Below are 12,422 nucleotides of genomic sequence, written 5' to 3'. Positions count from 1 at the left end.
CACAACAGTGAGAGGCCCGCATACCACAAAAAAAAAAAAAAAAAAAAAATGGAACAAATATACCGTGTTAGAAATCGGGAGAGTCTTACTCACCTGGGGAGGAGGGGCTGAAGGAATGTACAGAAAGTTTAAGGCTGCTGGCAGTGCTTTCTCCCTTCAGTGTAGGTGGCAGTAACGTGTGGGTATTCACTTTGTGAAAATTTGCCAAGATTTTTATATAATTTTTCTGATGTATATTATAATTAAATTTAAAAGTTTATTTTAAAAATACCAGTGCTAAAAAAAAATAAAAAAATAAAAAAATAAAATAAAAATACCAGTGCTGGGCTCCCTACCCCCATGGACTCTGATTTCACTGGGTCTGTGGTGGAGCTCAGGCTTCTCAATGGATTAAAAATTCTCCAAGTGACTCTAATGTGAGGTCAAGCTGGAGAATAACCAAGCTGTGTCTGGTTATTGGCCCCCGTCTTCAGATGTGGAGAACTTGGGCTTGCTATTTTCACCCACCAGCCAGTCCCATGCAGCATCTGGTTACTGGATAGGAACTGAGGAGACAGAACACTGAGTTCTGGAGGTGCAGGACACTGAGTCATCGATGAACATACAGATGAGTACTCCTGAGAGTGAAGGTTTGGGGTGTTGGCTAGAGATTGCTTAGAGTGATGGATCCAGGCACTAGGGTGGATAGGACAAGAAATAAACTGGGAGAGAGCTATAGACTTAGAGAAAATGGAGGAACCAAGGACCTGGACATCTGGATGAGGTTTCATAACAGGTGCAAGAAAGGTCAAAGAGTGAGGCACTGGGAGAATAAGAGGTTGTGACAAGAGCATGGATTTGGAGGTTCAAAAGCCCCAGAGTAGAGCAAAGTGGGAACATCACTCCTGGCCTTGCTCTCAGTGTGACCTGTTTTCAGTGTGGCTCAGGTGAAATGCCTGGCTCTCAGGTAATCACATCCAGTTTGTAGTGTCCTACCAGAACAACCTTTGACCCTTCCCTGACCCTCTCACTGGCTTATCAATACAGTGGCTCAGTCCTGAATGTGAGCTCCAGTGTTGCCACCAGCCAGGAGGTCAAGCTTGGCAAATGGCTCACCTTAGTGGACTTTGGGTGAAAAATTGGGGGATTCTGGTCAGATTAAATTATTTTTATTTTAAAATTATTTAATTTTTATTATTTTATAATTATTTTTCTTTTCCAACAGTGCTCTGTGGAGACCCCTGGAGTCCCCCTGTAAGCAGGGCCGGTTGAGGTAATGGAAGAAGAGAACTGTCAGCCCCACTTCTCTAGATTTAACTGGAAAGATGGTCTTTTAGTTGTTTTACACACTGGATTCAGCAGCTAATAAAAGCTTGAAGACCAGGTATGTGATTATCATTAACGTTCCTTCTAATCTAAGTATCTGAATTCCCTCCGTCTCCTCAGTTGGGCAACAAGTGAATTAGGACTCCTGGGTTTACACCCTTCAGAAGCTTCCCCCCCCACCTCAATCTTCTCCCCCCCACCAGTTCGGTTGCAGAAGGAAACACGTGTGCAGGTGCCAGAGAGGCAGCCTGAAGACAAGTGTTCACCGAACGCAGGGGCCCCACGCCAGCGCACTGCCCTGTGTCCAGCCCCCCGGGGGGGACCTGCTTGTTCTCACTCTTCCTCAGAACAAATGGAAAAGAAGATTGGACCCTTGTAAAGACCTGCCACCGGAGGAACAAGGCTGGTCCTGGGAGACTGACTAGGCTCGTTTTTACTTTAGAAAAGGAAGCAGGGCCAGGACTTAGCAGGGTGACCCCAAATGTCCCCAGACTGAGTGCGGAGGAAACATTTTGAGCCACCCTCAAAAAGGATGCTGTTATTTCAACTTCCAAAGGCAAAATTACGTTGTGGCCCACTAAGGAATGAGGTCACCTGTTCACAGACCCACTTGTGGAAAACATTCCTACATAACATTGCTTGGCTCCTTGTGTTTGAGAATACAGACACTGAGGCCCAGAAAGATGGTCAGAGCTTTGCCTTGTGCTTGTATCCAAGGTCACAGAGCTAGTTAGGAGCTGAATGTGTAGTTCGTGGGAAGAGCACTGTCTCTGGGGTCAGACAAGCCTATGACTGATCCAAATGCTGCTGTGTGACCTTGGGCAAATTCACTAACCTCTTGTTTTCTTATCTGTAAAATGGGGATAATAATACCTACCTAGCAGGCTTATTGTGAGATTAAGTGAGAAAATATATATAAAATGCCTGACACAAAATAGGTGCTCACTGACTAGTAGGTGTTATTAGAATAAAGTGTAACTGCCTATAGATATACAGTCCCCTTAAATGAGAGGTGGAATCACAAAGAAAAGGCCGTGTTGGTCACTGTCTGGGTGTCACTGGATACTTGGTGGAAATACGACCCTTGGGAATGATGTTTCTCTGGAGCTTGTCTTAATGGTTCAGGAGAGTCTGTCTTCTTGTCCTTCATGAAGTTTGCCCTGGTGGCTTCTTTCCCAGCTGTGGAGCAGCTTCTGAATGAACCACTGTGGAGCCTCCATCACCTGGGGAAAGACTGCGGCCAGTGATCAGACCATAATCTTGCATTCGTTCATTCATTCATTCATTCATTCATTCAACAAGTATTTGAGCACCTGCTTCATGCCAGACACTATTCTAGGTGCTGGGAACACAGCAGTGAACAAATAAAATCCCTGCCTTCATGGAGCTTGCATTCTAGAGGATTCTAACATTTCTCAGGAAAGTGGTAACAGGGCTGATGCCAGGCTCTGAGGCCCTTCTGTTCCCAGGCTCTTCCCTTATTGCCACAGACCCTGCAGCAGCAACTGTCTCTATTTCCTCCTCTGTCGTTATGGTTCTCCTTCCCTAAACCATTCCCCTTCAACTGGGGGGAGTTAAAGCAAAACAACAATCATGTTTAGAAGCAGGAAATGTGATACTTTGTTCAATGTACGATAAATTAATGCTTTATAAATCTGTCCTCTAAAATGCACCCCACACTAATTAAATTAAGTTGCTTTTGCCTTGTGCGTGTTGCCCCTGCTGAATTTCCTTCTGAGCATGACTGGCCTGCATCAGAAGGGCCCCCTCCCATCCTGGGGCCCAGGTTTTGGGGGTGTGTCTTTTATAGCAAACATGGCACCCCTGACCCCACCCTCTTTATCACTTGACTCTGGCTGTGAAAAGAAAGAGAAGAAAAGTAGGTTTGTTTGGCTTCTTTTCTGAAGCCAACAGGGAAAACAAGGCTTGAAACAAGAGGAGGCTGCATTTGGGGTCAATGGTTAACCAGTCAGATTAATAAATGCTAGAAGGAGGAAGAAGTCAGTGAGGAAAGAGGCAAGAAAAAATGTCTCCCTGTAGTTCAATGGCCAACTAAAGTTTACCAAGATCTGTGACCTGTGGTTAAAATGTCCCCAGAGACCAGCTCTCATCTGATTCCCACCTGAAATGCCTCTGCCTTTTAAGAGGGCCACCTGACTCTGCCCTTGGGCTCAGCAGCCCGGCGCTGACCCACGTCTCACCAGCCACACAGAACTCACTTTCCTGGAACCGCCTCCTCTGTCCCCCAACACAGCTTCCACCCAATATTTAGAATCGGATAGAGAGCTTTGGGCCCGGTAAGAACTTTTGGCTGACGTGAATCAGGACAGCTCGGCTGTCCTGGCCTCTGCCCTGACTTGCTCTATGAGTTTTAGCAAATTGCTTGCCCTGTCCATGCCTCCATTTCCTTGCCAGTATAATGACAGTGTTGGCCTAAAGCAGTGGTTGGAAAACTCTTTCTATAAAGGGTCAAATAGTAAATATTTTAGGCTTGTGGGCCATACACACAGTTGGTGTCTGTCTCAATTACCCAGCTCTGCCATGTAGTGTGAAAGCAGCCATAGACAATATGCAAATGAATGGGTGTGGCCGGGTCCCAGTACAGCTTTATTTACAAAAACAGGCTGTAAACAAGATGGGTCAGTGGGCTGTAGCTTTTGGAGCCCTGAACTAGATCTCTAAGGAGCTCATTGTGCTTTGCAATGAACAAATATCATTTAACTCTGGATTATGTTACAGAGAGAAAATTCAGGTCCAGAGATGCTGAATGACATCGCCCAAGCCACCAAGTATGTTAGTGGCAGAGCTGGAGCTAGAAGTCCCCTGGATCTAGTCCATTGTGGCTCTTGATTCTTCCCAGGGCAAAGCACAAGCTGTTTGGTGCATGTGGGAGTTACCCCAGGAACTGCTCTCCCGACGTTGCTGGGTGCAGGGGAGTGGGAAGCAGTGCTCTCTACCTGTTTCAGTGAGGGCCCCTGACTGAATTCAATGAGATAAAGGACACCACAGGAAGAAGGGGGTGGGCAGGCAGAGGATACTATGCTGTTCATTTTGAATCTGGGGCAACTGAGGTTTAGGAGAGCCAAATCTCCAAATCTGCACATGTTAACCTCCTTTTCACCCAGCCGGTGCTGCAGGGAGGAAGGCCCCACAAGTGTGTGCTCTTCTTGTGTGTCTAAATGTTCCACCAAAGGGGGCTCCTCCCAGGAGATCGGCTCCTGGGCCTGCTCTTCCATGGCAGAAGTGGCGTGGCTGGCCCAATGAGGCTGTTTATTGTTATGCTTCTGTGACATGCTTCCCTTCAAACAGCCTTGTGTAAATTTGTTTGGGACTTGCTGTTCCTTGGCTGAAGACCCAGCAGCTTTTACGATGTGAATCTGTTTTCCTCTTTGCCCCCAGCCTTTGCTCTTTAGAGGGGAGAGGCCGTGGATAAGGTCCAGCGGGGGTGGGGTGACCCCTCTTTCACTCAGAATCTCAGCGGCCCCTCAGTCCAGCCAGTGTGATTCTCTTTCCCACTCTCTGCTCTCCACTCCCCACGTGGACCCCTTGACAGGACCCTGGCCACGGGTTTTGGAGCAATAATACTCCCCCATCACCACCGCCACTACGGTGACTTCTGAAAGTGAGACAATGCACCCCATCCTTAGTCACTGAGCTCCAAGGAGCAGTCCCAGGGCTGTTTGTTATGATAGGATTTTGCAGCAAAATTTGCATGAAAGAAGCGAAGTTTGGGAAGCGGTTTGCCACAGAGAATTTCTTGCCAGATGAAGAAGTAGGATGTTCAGAATTGGCTTCGGCACGAGCCTGGATCGGGGAGCTAGACTGGTTCTGAGGATTCAGCCACAGATTCAGCTCAAGATGATCTCTACCTGAAGTCACAGACCTTCAGGCTAGTTTTGGAGGCTGTTGAAGTCATGAATATGGGGTCCTGCATGTTGAGATCACCCAAACCCACCCTCACGTGCCTTAAGATGACCAACGGTGGTCAGAGTCTGAGTTCTCTGCGTGGCTGCTTCTCTGGGCCTCTTTCCCAGTGTTCCCACCCTCTTCCCCCACAATCCTGCCAAACACAACGGCAGCAATCCCTGACCTACCTCTGCTTTTTAACTCCTGCTTTTGCTGATAGTGTTACCCTCTGCTTTGAAAGCCATCACTCTTCTGGGCTGCTCCCACTACTCCTTCAGCTTCCAAATGTTATTATGGTTCTTAGCATCCGCTTCTTTATATTTGTGCACCAGTGCCCTACAAGACAGTGTTATTCTTCAGGGTAGGGACCCTAGCCAATTTATGACTATATCCCCATTTCCTCCTGTGATCTTTGGGGTAACTGTTGAAGGAGTGAGCAGATGAGTAAGTGACCTTGCAAGGATTGGCAGTTCATGGGACTGGTGAGTAATAGTCCCCCAAAAGCATGTCCCAGTACTAATTCCCAGTACTGGTGGATGTGACTTTATTTGGAAATAGGGTCTTTGCAGACACAATTAAGACAAAGATCTTGAGAGGAGATCATCCTCGATTTAGGGTGGTCCCTAAATCCTTACAGGAGATAGAAAAAGGGAATATACAGAGACACACAGAGGGGAAGGCCATGCAAAGACAGGGGCAGAGATTGGAACCAAGGAACACCAAGAGTTGCCAAAATCCAGGAGAGAGTCATGGAATTGATTTTCCCTCAGAGCCTCCAGAAAGAACCAACCCAGTTGACACCTTGATTTCAGACTTCTGGCTTCCAGAATTGTGAGGGAATAACTTTATGTCATTTTAAGCCACCAGTTTGTGGTAATTCATTACGGCATCCTTAGGAAACTAACACAAAAAGAAAATACATCCCCACTAAATCTGTTAGGACAGTATTACTCTTATACCCAAACCAGACAAAGACATTGCAAGAAAAGAAACCTACAGACCAATATCTGTTGTGGATGTAGACACAGAAATCTTCAATAAAATACTAGCAGATCAAATCCAGCAACATATATAAAGGATTATATGCCATGACTAAGTGGGACTTATCCCAGGAATGCAAGGTTTGCTTAAAGTCCAGAAAACAATTAATATAATATATCAAATCAAAGAATAAAGAACAAAAAATACATGATCATCTCAGTAAATGCAGAAAAATCATTTAACAAAAACAACACCCACCATTCAGGATCAAACACTCCACAAACTAAGAATAGAAGGGAACTTCTTAAACCTCACAAAAGGTACCTATAAAAAACCCCACTGCTAATATCACACTTGATGTGGAAAGAATGCTTACTTTCCCCCTAAGATCAGAAAGACAAGGATATCTGCTCTTGCCACTTCTATTCAGCATTGCACTAGATGTTCCAGCCAGTGCAATTAGACAAAAAAAACAAAATAAAAGACATTGAGATTGGAGATGAAGAAGTAAAACTATCTCTATTTGCAGGCGACATGATTTTATATAGAGAAAAAAAATGTTTTGTTTTGTTTCATAATTATTTATTTTTTTGGCTGTGTTGGGTTTTCGTTGTTGCGTGGGCTTTCTTTAGTTGTGGCGAGCGGGGGCTACTCTTTGTCGCAGTGCATGGTCTTCTCATTGTGGTGGCTTCTCTTGTTGCAGAGCATGGGCTCTAGGGCACGTGGGCTTCAGTAGCTGTGGCTCGCGGGCTCTAGAGTGCAGGCTCAGTAGTTGTGATGCACGGGCTTAGTTGCTCCATGGCACGTGGGATCTTCCCGGACCAGGGATTGAACCCATGTCCCCTGCACTGGCAGGCAGATTCTTAACCACTGTGCCACCAGGCAAGTTCTAAGAAAATAATGTTTTAAATCCACTAAAGAAATTGAGAACTAATGCCTGAGTTCAGCAAAAGGAAATTTTAAAAACAATTTAATTTACAATATCATCAAGAATAATAGGATACTTAGGAGTAATTTAACAAAATAAATGCAAAACTTATAGTTTGAAAATTATTTTTTAAAAAACCTTGTTGAAGGAGATTAAGACCTAAATAAATGGAAAGATACCCCATGTTCATGGATCAGAAGACATAATATTTTGGGGATGACAATATTCCCCAAACTGATCTAAAGAGTCAATGCACTTCATCAAAATTCTAGCTGGATTCTTTGCAGAAATTGATAAGCTGATCCTAAAATTCCTATGGAAATTTGAGGGACTCAGAAAAGTCAAGACAATCTTGAAAAAGAACAACAACATTGAAGGACTCACATTTCCAATTTCAGAGCTTTCTGTGAAACTGTAGTAATCAAGACAGCATGGTACTGGTGTAAGGACATATACATCAATGGAATAGAATTCAGAGTCCAGAAATAAACCTTCATATTTATGGCCAGTTGATTTTTGACACATGTGCTAAAACAATTCCATGAGGAAAGAACAATATTTTCAACAAATTATGCTAGGACAACTAGATATCCATATGGGAATGGATAAAGTTGAACCCATTCCTCATATCATACACAAAAATAACTCAAAATGGATCAAAGACTTGAATGTAAAGCTAAAACTGTAAAACTCTGAGAAAACATAGGGCTCAATGTTCTTGAGCTTGGATTAGGTAATGGTTTCTTAAATATGACACAACACACATACAACAAAAGAAAAAATGGGTAACTTGGACTTCATCAACATTAAAAACATTGTGTACTTCATAGAACACCATCAAGGAAATGAAAAGACAACCAAAAGAATGGGAGAACATTTTCGCAACTCATATATCTGATAAGTGACTTGTACCTAGAAAATATAAAGAACATGGGCTTCTACCGCTTGTGACTGAGGACTTTCACTGATATTGCCTTGTGTTGAGTTGAAATATTTCTCCCCAGAGCTTTCCTCCTTGGTCAGTTTTGCCTTCCGAAGCCACGTAGGGGCAGTCTGTTTCTCTTCCACGTGACAGCCCTTCAGCTATCTGCAGATAAACAGCAACTCTCTGAGGTCTCCCTGCTTCGGACCAAATACCGACAACTCCTTCAGTCGTTCCTTACATGATGAATGTATCAAAGTTCTCAGTGACAGATAGCAGAAGTCCATGTTAGCTGACTTCGAAAGAAAAGACATTGCTGTTAAGAGGAAATGGAGTTGTTCACAGAGTTGGAAGAAATCAAAAACCTTGAAACTTTCCCAGAAGCATCCCAGGAGGGCACAGGACAGGCCAAATGGAACCCACACCACCACAAAGGAGAGGGCAACCACGGTCTTTGTAAACTGTGGGTGTTAATTACCCATGCAATGGAGGGAGCAGCTAGTTATCAAGAACTTATTGGGAAAAATAGGTCATGGAATTTATCTAGACACGAATTTACCTCGTTAGTTCAGCCTGTCTTTCTCTAGAGCATCAGGCATAGATGGTATTATGGATAAGTGTTTATGTACCCCCAAATTCGTATGTTAAAGCTTTAACCCCCAATGTGACAATATTTGGAGATAGGCTTGTGAGGAGGTGATAAAGGCTAAATGAGGTTATATGGGTGGGTCCCTACTCTGTTAGGGCTGGTGACCTTATAGGAAGAGGAAGAGACACCAGAGCGCTCTCCCCCGACCCCCTCTCCTGTGGGAGAACACAGTAAGAGGGCAGCTGTCTGCAAGTCAGGAAGAGAGTCCACATCAGGAATTGAATCTGCTGACACCTTGATCTCAGACTTCCCAGTCTCCAGAACTGTGAGAAGTAAATGTGTGTTGTTTAAGCCAGCCAGTCTGTGGTATTTTGTTATGGCAGCCTGAGCTAAGAAGGTGGGTTGGTGGTGGTTATGTGTTTTCAACTACCTGAAATTTCTACAAAAACTAGTAGCCCCTAGAGAGACATGAAAGCAGAGTCATGACCCAGAGATTTCCCATTCAAGCACCAGACTTGTTCTCACGGGGGTGATTTTGATGTAGTTTATTCCAGGGAGCATCAAATTAAGAAAAAAAAAATACATCATTCAAGAAAGCATTGGGTTGTAGCATGTTAGGGGTCCTCTAGGTCAGTCCTGAGGCAGGCACCAGATGGGCTGCATCCAAGTTGCCTGGGAAGCTTTCTAAAAACATAAACTCTAGGCTGTACCCTCTGAGAGTCTAATTTCATCAGTCTGGGGAAGGAACCCAGCAATCTGCATTTTGGACAAGTGTCCCAGGAGACAGGATGAGGTAAAGCCAGGACAGGGAACCCTGCTCTGGGCAAGTTCTTCTCACATGAGAGGCTGAAGAGGAAGACTCTAGACTCAAGGTCATCCATCCTTCTCCAGGTTCAGCCTGGACCAGAACCCAGGTCTCTTGTCCTCTGGGTATTTGTCTAACTCTTCACAGCACTGACACGTCTTCTGTGCGTGAGAGAGGGAGCATTGGCTGGAGACACCAGGTGACGCTTTCTCAGGGGCACTGAAATTCTCGATGAGAACTAGGAGGTGAGGGGTAGGGGGACAGTTACAGTCTCCTGCTGACTGCTTACCTAGGGCGAGGCCTTAAAAGCATAAGTAGAAATGAATAAGACAACGTGGGCGGAAGGAGATTCCAGGAGGAGGGAACAGCTTCAGACCAAACCTGGCTGGCGGTGGGAGAGTGAGGCAAGCGATGGCCAGCTGGGCTGGCTCTGCCCAAAACAGGGGACCTTTGAGATGCACTTGGATTTGAGACTTGCACGCCGATGTGCAGGTAAACTCTGAAACACCACTGGGCACATAGAGATGGGCAATAAATGCCTCACCAAGTCATTTGATAACTTGCCCTGGTTTCAAGACGTGAAGGAGTTGAGGGCTTTCTAAATCAGCAGAGAGAGACGGGTCCACGTGACTCATGTCACCCCTTTGGGAGGGAGGAGATTCTGCCTGGAGGGGAAAAGCACATCACCCCAGATCTTGCAGAGAAGTAGCTAACCGCGTTCCCACAGCCCCGCTGAGTTCTCCCTGGCAGCTAGGTAGATATTTTGGCTCCTGCTTATTTTAATGCACGTGGGGAGAGGTCAGAGAAACACAGGTGGGAGGATGCCCCCCGCCCCAGAGACTCAGGGTGGAGATTATGGGCGTGATTGTCTGAGGGGGCAGGTGAACAGAGCAGCCTCGACCCCCCCTTATCAGCACTCTGCCATCAAGTCACAGGCATTTCTGGAGCACAGCTCAGGAGGCAGCTGCCAAGTAGGTGCAGAGTCAGATAAGTGCAGCTCTGAGTCACTCCAGAGGCTGTCCCATGTCTCACCCACGACAGCACACCTCCCTCAGCACAGGGCTCCTGGGGCCCAGGGAGGGTGCAGCCTTCTTTTTAAAGCTACCATCTCAGCAGCGTGCACGTCTTGAGCAAGTACCATACGACCATTGTTGCGTTAGGGTCTTGGAGGATGTCAGGAAGGAAGAGGTACTGAGATGCTTGGATCACCTTTCACCCTGAAGGGTGGGAATGGTCAGTACACAGACAAATAATATGTGGGCTGGGAGTGTTTAGGGGTGCGGGAGAAGCAGGGACAGTTCTGATGAAGAAGCTCCCAAATTCCAAAGAGGAAGCAGTGCCTTCTAGCTGGGGATCCTGAGAAGGCGCAGAGGACGGGGTAGCATTTGAGTTGGGACTTGAGGATGCAGGTTCGGAAGTGGTGGTTGCAGAAAACCACAGGTGATGGAAATGGCCTGGGAAAGGTGGAGAGGATGGACATCCCAGGGCCCAGCCACCACTTCCATCCTCCTTCCCCAGGGCCCATGAGGCATAGCCTGGGAGCTTCTCTCAGCATCTCTGTTTCATCCGTGCTGTTCAGATCACAGTTCCAGGCTCTGACACTGTTTCTAAGAGGAGGAGGAGTGGCTAGACCTTGTTTGTAGGAGCTCAGAATCTTCGATGTGAGAGGAAAGCTCTGCATGAAGCAAGAGTGGTACTGCTCCCTGAGGCTTCTGCCCTGCCCCCGCAGGCTGGTCTCTCAGGAGCCCAGGACATGCTCCCCTGAAACACACAGCTCCCTGGGCCTGAGCAATACTTGCCCTGCCTCCTGGCCTTTGCTCTGCTCTATCTGCTTCTGGAGCGTCCTTCCTCCCATGTGTGAGCATCCAGGTCTGCCCACGAGGCCTGACTCAAACGCCACCCCCAGTAGGACCCAACTTTGCTGCCCTTCATTCCCCTCCCTGGGGGAGGGAAGATGGTCCTCCTCTCCTTGATCGCCCCAGCACACGATGTGTCTTCCTCTCTGTGTGTAACAGTTATCTGCTGATGCGATTCGGCCTTCCCTAACACTAGATGTGAGTGCCTAGAAGGCCGGAGCCCGGCCTTCAAGAAGTGCCCTTCTCAGGATCTAGCACAGCCCCCAGCACTTTGTAGGTGTTCAGGAAATGTCTTCGTTAGCCCTGGAGGATTGGAGATACACAACTCTGAAAACATGGAGGCCAGAGCTTATCAGAAAGGGTTAAAAGTATTTCAAAAGGTGAACGGGAAATATATGAAGTTTGGAGATTTGGGGAAGGAGGTACAAGAATCACCTGGACTCTCCTGGATGGACGGGTCTCACTGGCTCCCTAGACCTCGTGCCCACCCAGGAAGCCCTTTGCCTAACCTCCAGCCCAGACACACCACCCGACTGGATGTTGGACTGAGGCCTTGAACGTGAGGCAGAGAAACTTTGGCTCAGAGGTGGAGGAAGGCACTAATGGCTCTTGTAAAGGTTTCTGGTAGGGGGAAAATTGCATTTCAAAAAGAGAGCTTGGGTCATGTCACTCCTTGGCTTAAGATCCTTCAGAAGTTTCCATTTCCCTTAGCATACAGAAAAAGTGCCTTCGTGTGATCCTCAAAGCCCAGAGTGTCTGAGCCCCGTCAGCGTGTGGAGCTCAGCCTGCCCTGAGACAGCCACTGTGCTCTTCCCTCTCTTCCCTCCATGACCCCTGCCACAGGACATTTGCACAGGTGGTTCCCTCTACCTGGAACACTACTAACCGTGGAAGTAAAGGGGGTGGGGAGAAATGGCAGGAGCCACAGGGTACTGTTTGGGATGAGAAGGACAGTCGTGGAAACATGAAGAGTAAGTGGATATTACTTTTAAACAACAAATTAAAGCATGTACAGAGCTGAAAGAGGGAAGGAAAAGGAAAAGAAACTGATGTTTACAAGGTTCCTCTTGAAGAGAGAATAATAGTTAAGGTCTGACTGCTGGGTTCAAATCCCAGACATAGTACCTGAT

Source organism: Kogia breviceps, chromosome 5 (assembly GCF_026419965.1).
Source record: "Kogia breviceps isolate mKogBre1 chromosome 5, mKogBre1 haplotype 1, whole genome shotgun sequence".
Lineage (NCBI taxonomy): Eukaryota > Metazoa > Chordata > Mammalia > Artiodactyla > Physeteridae > Kogia > Kogia breviceps.
This window is presented reverse-complemented; position numbering follows the sequence as displayed.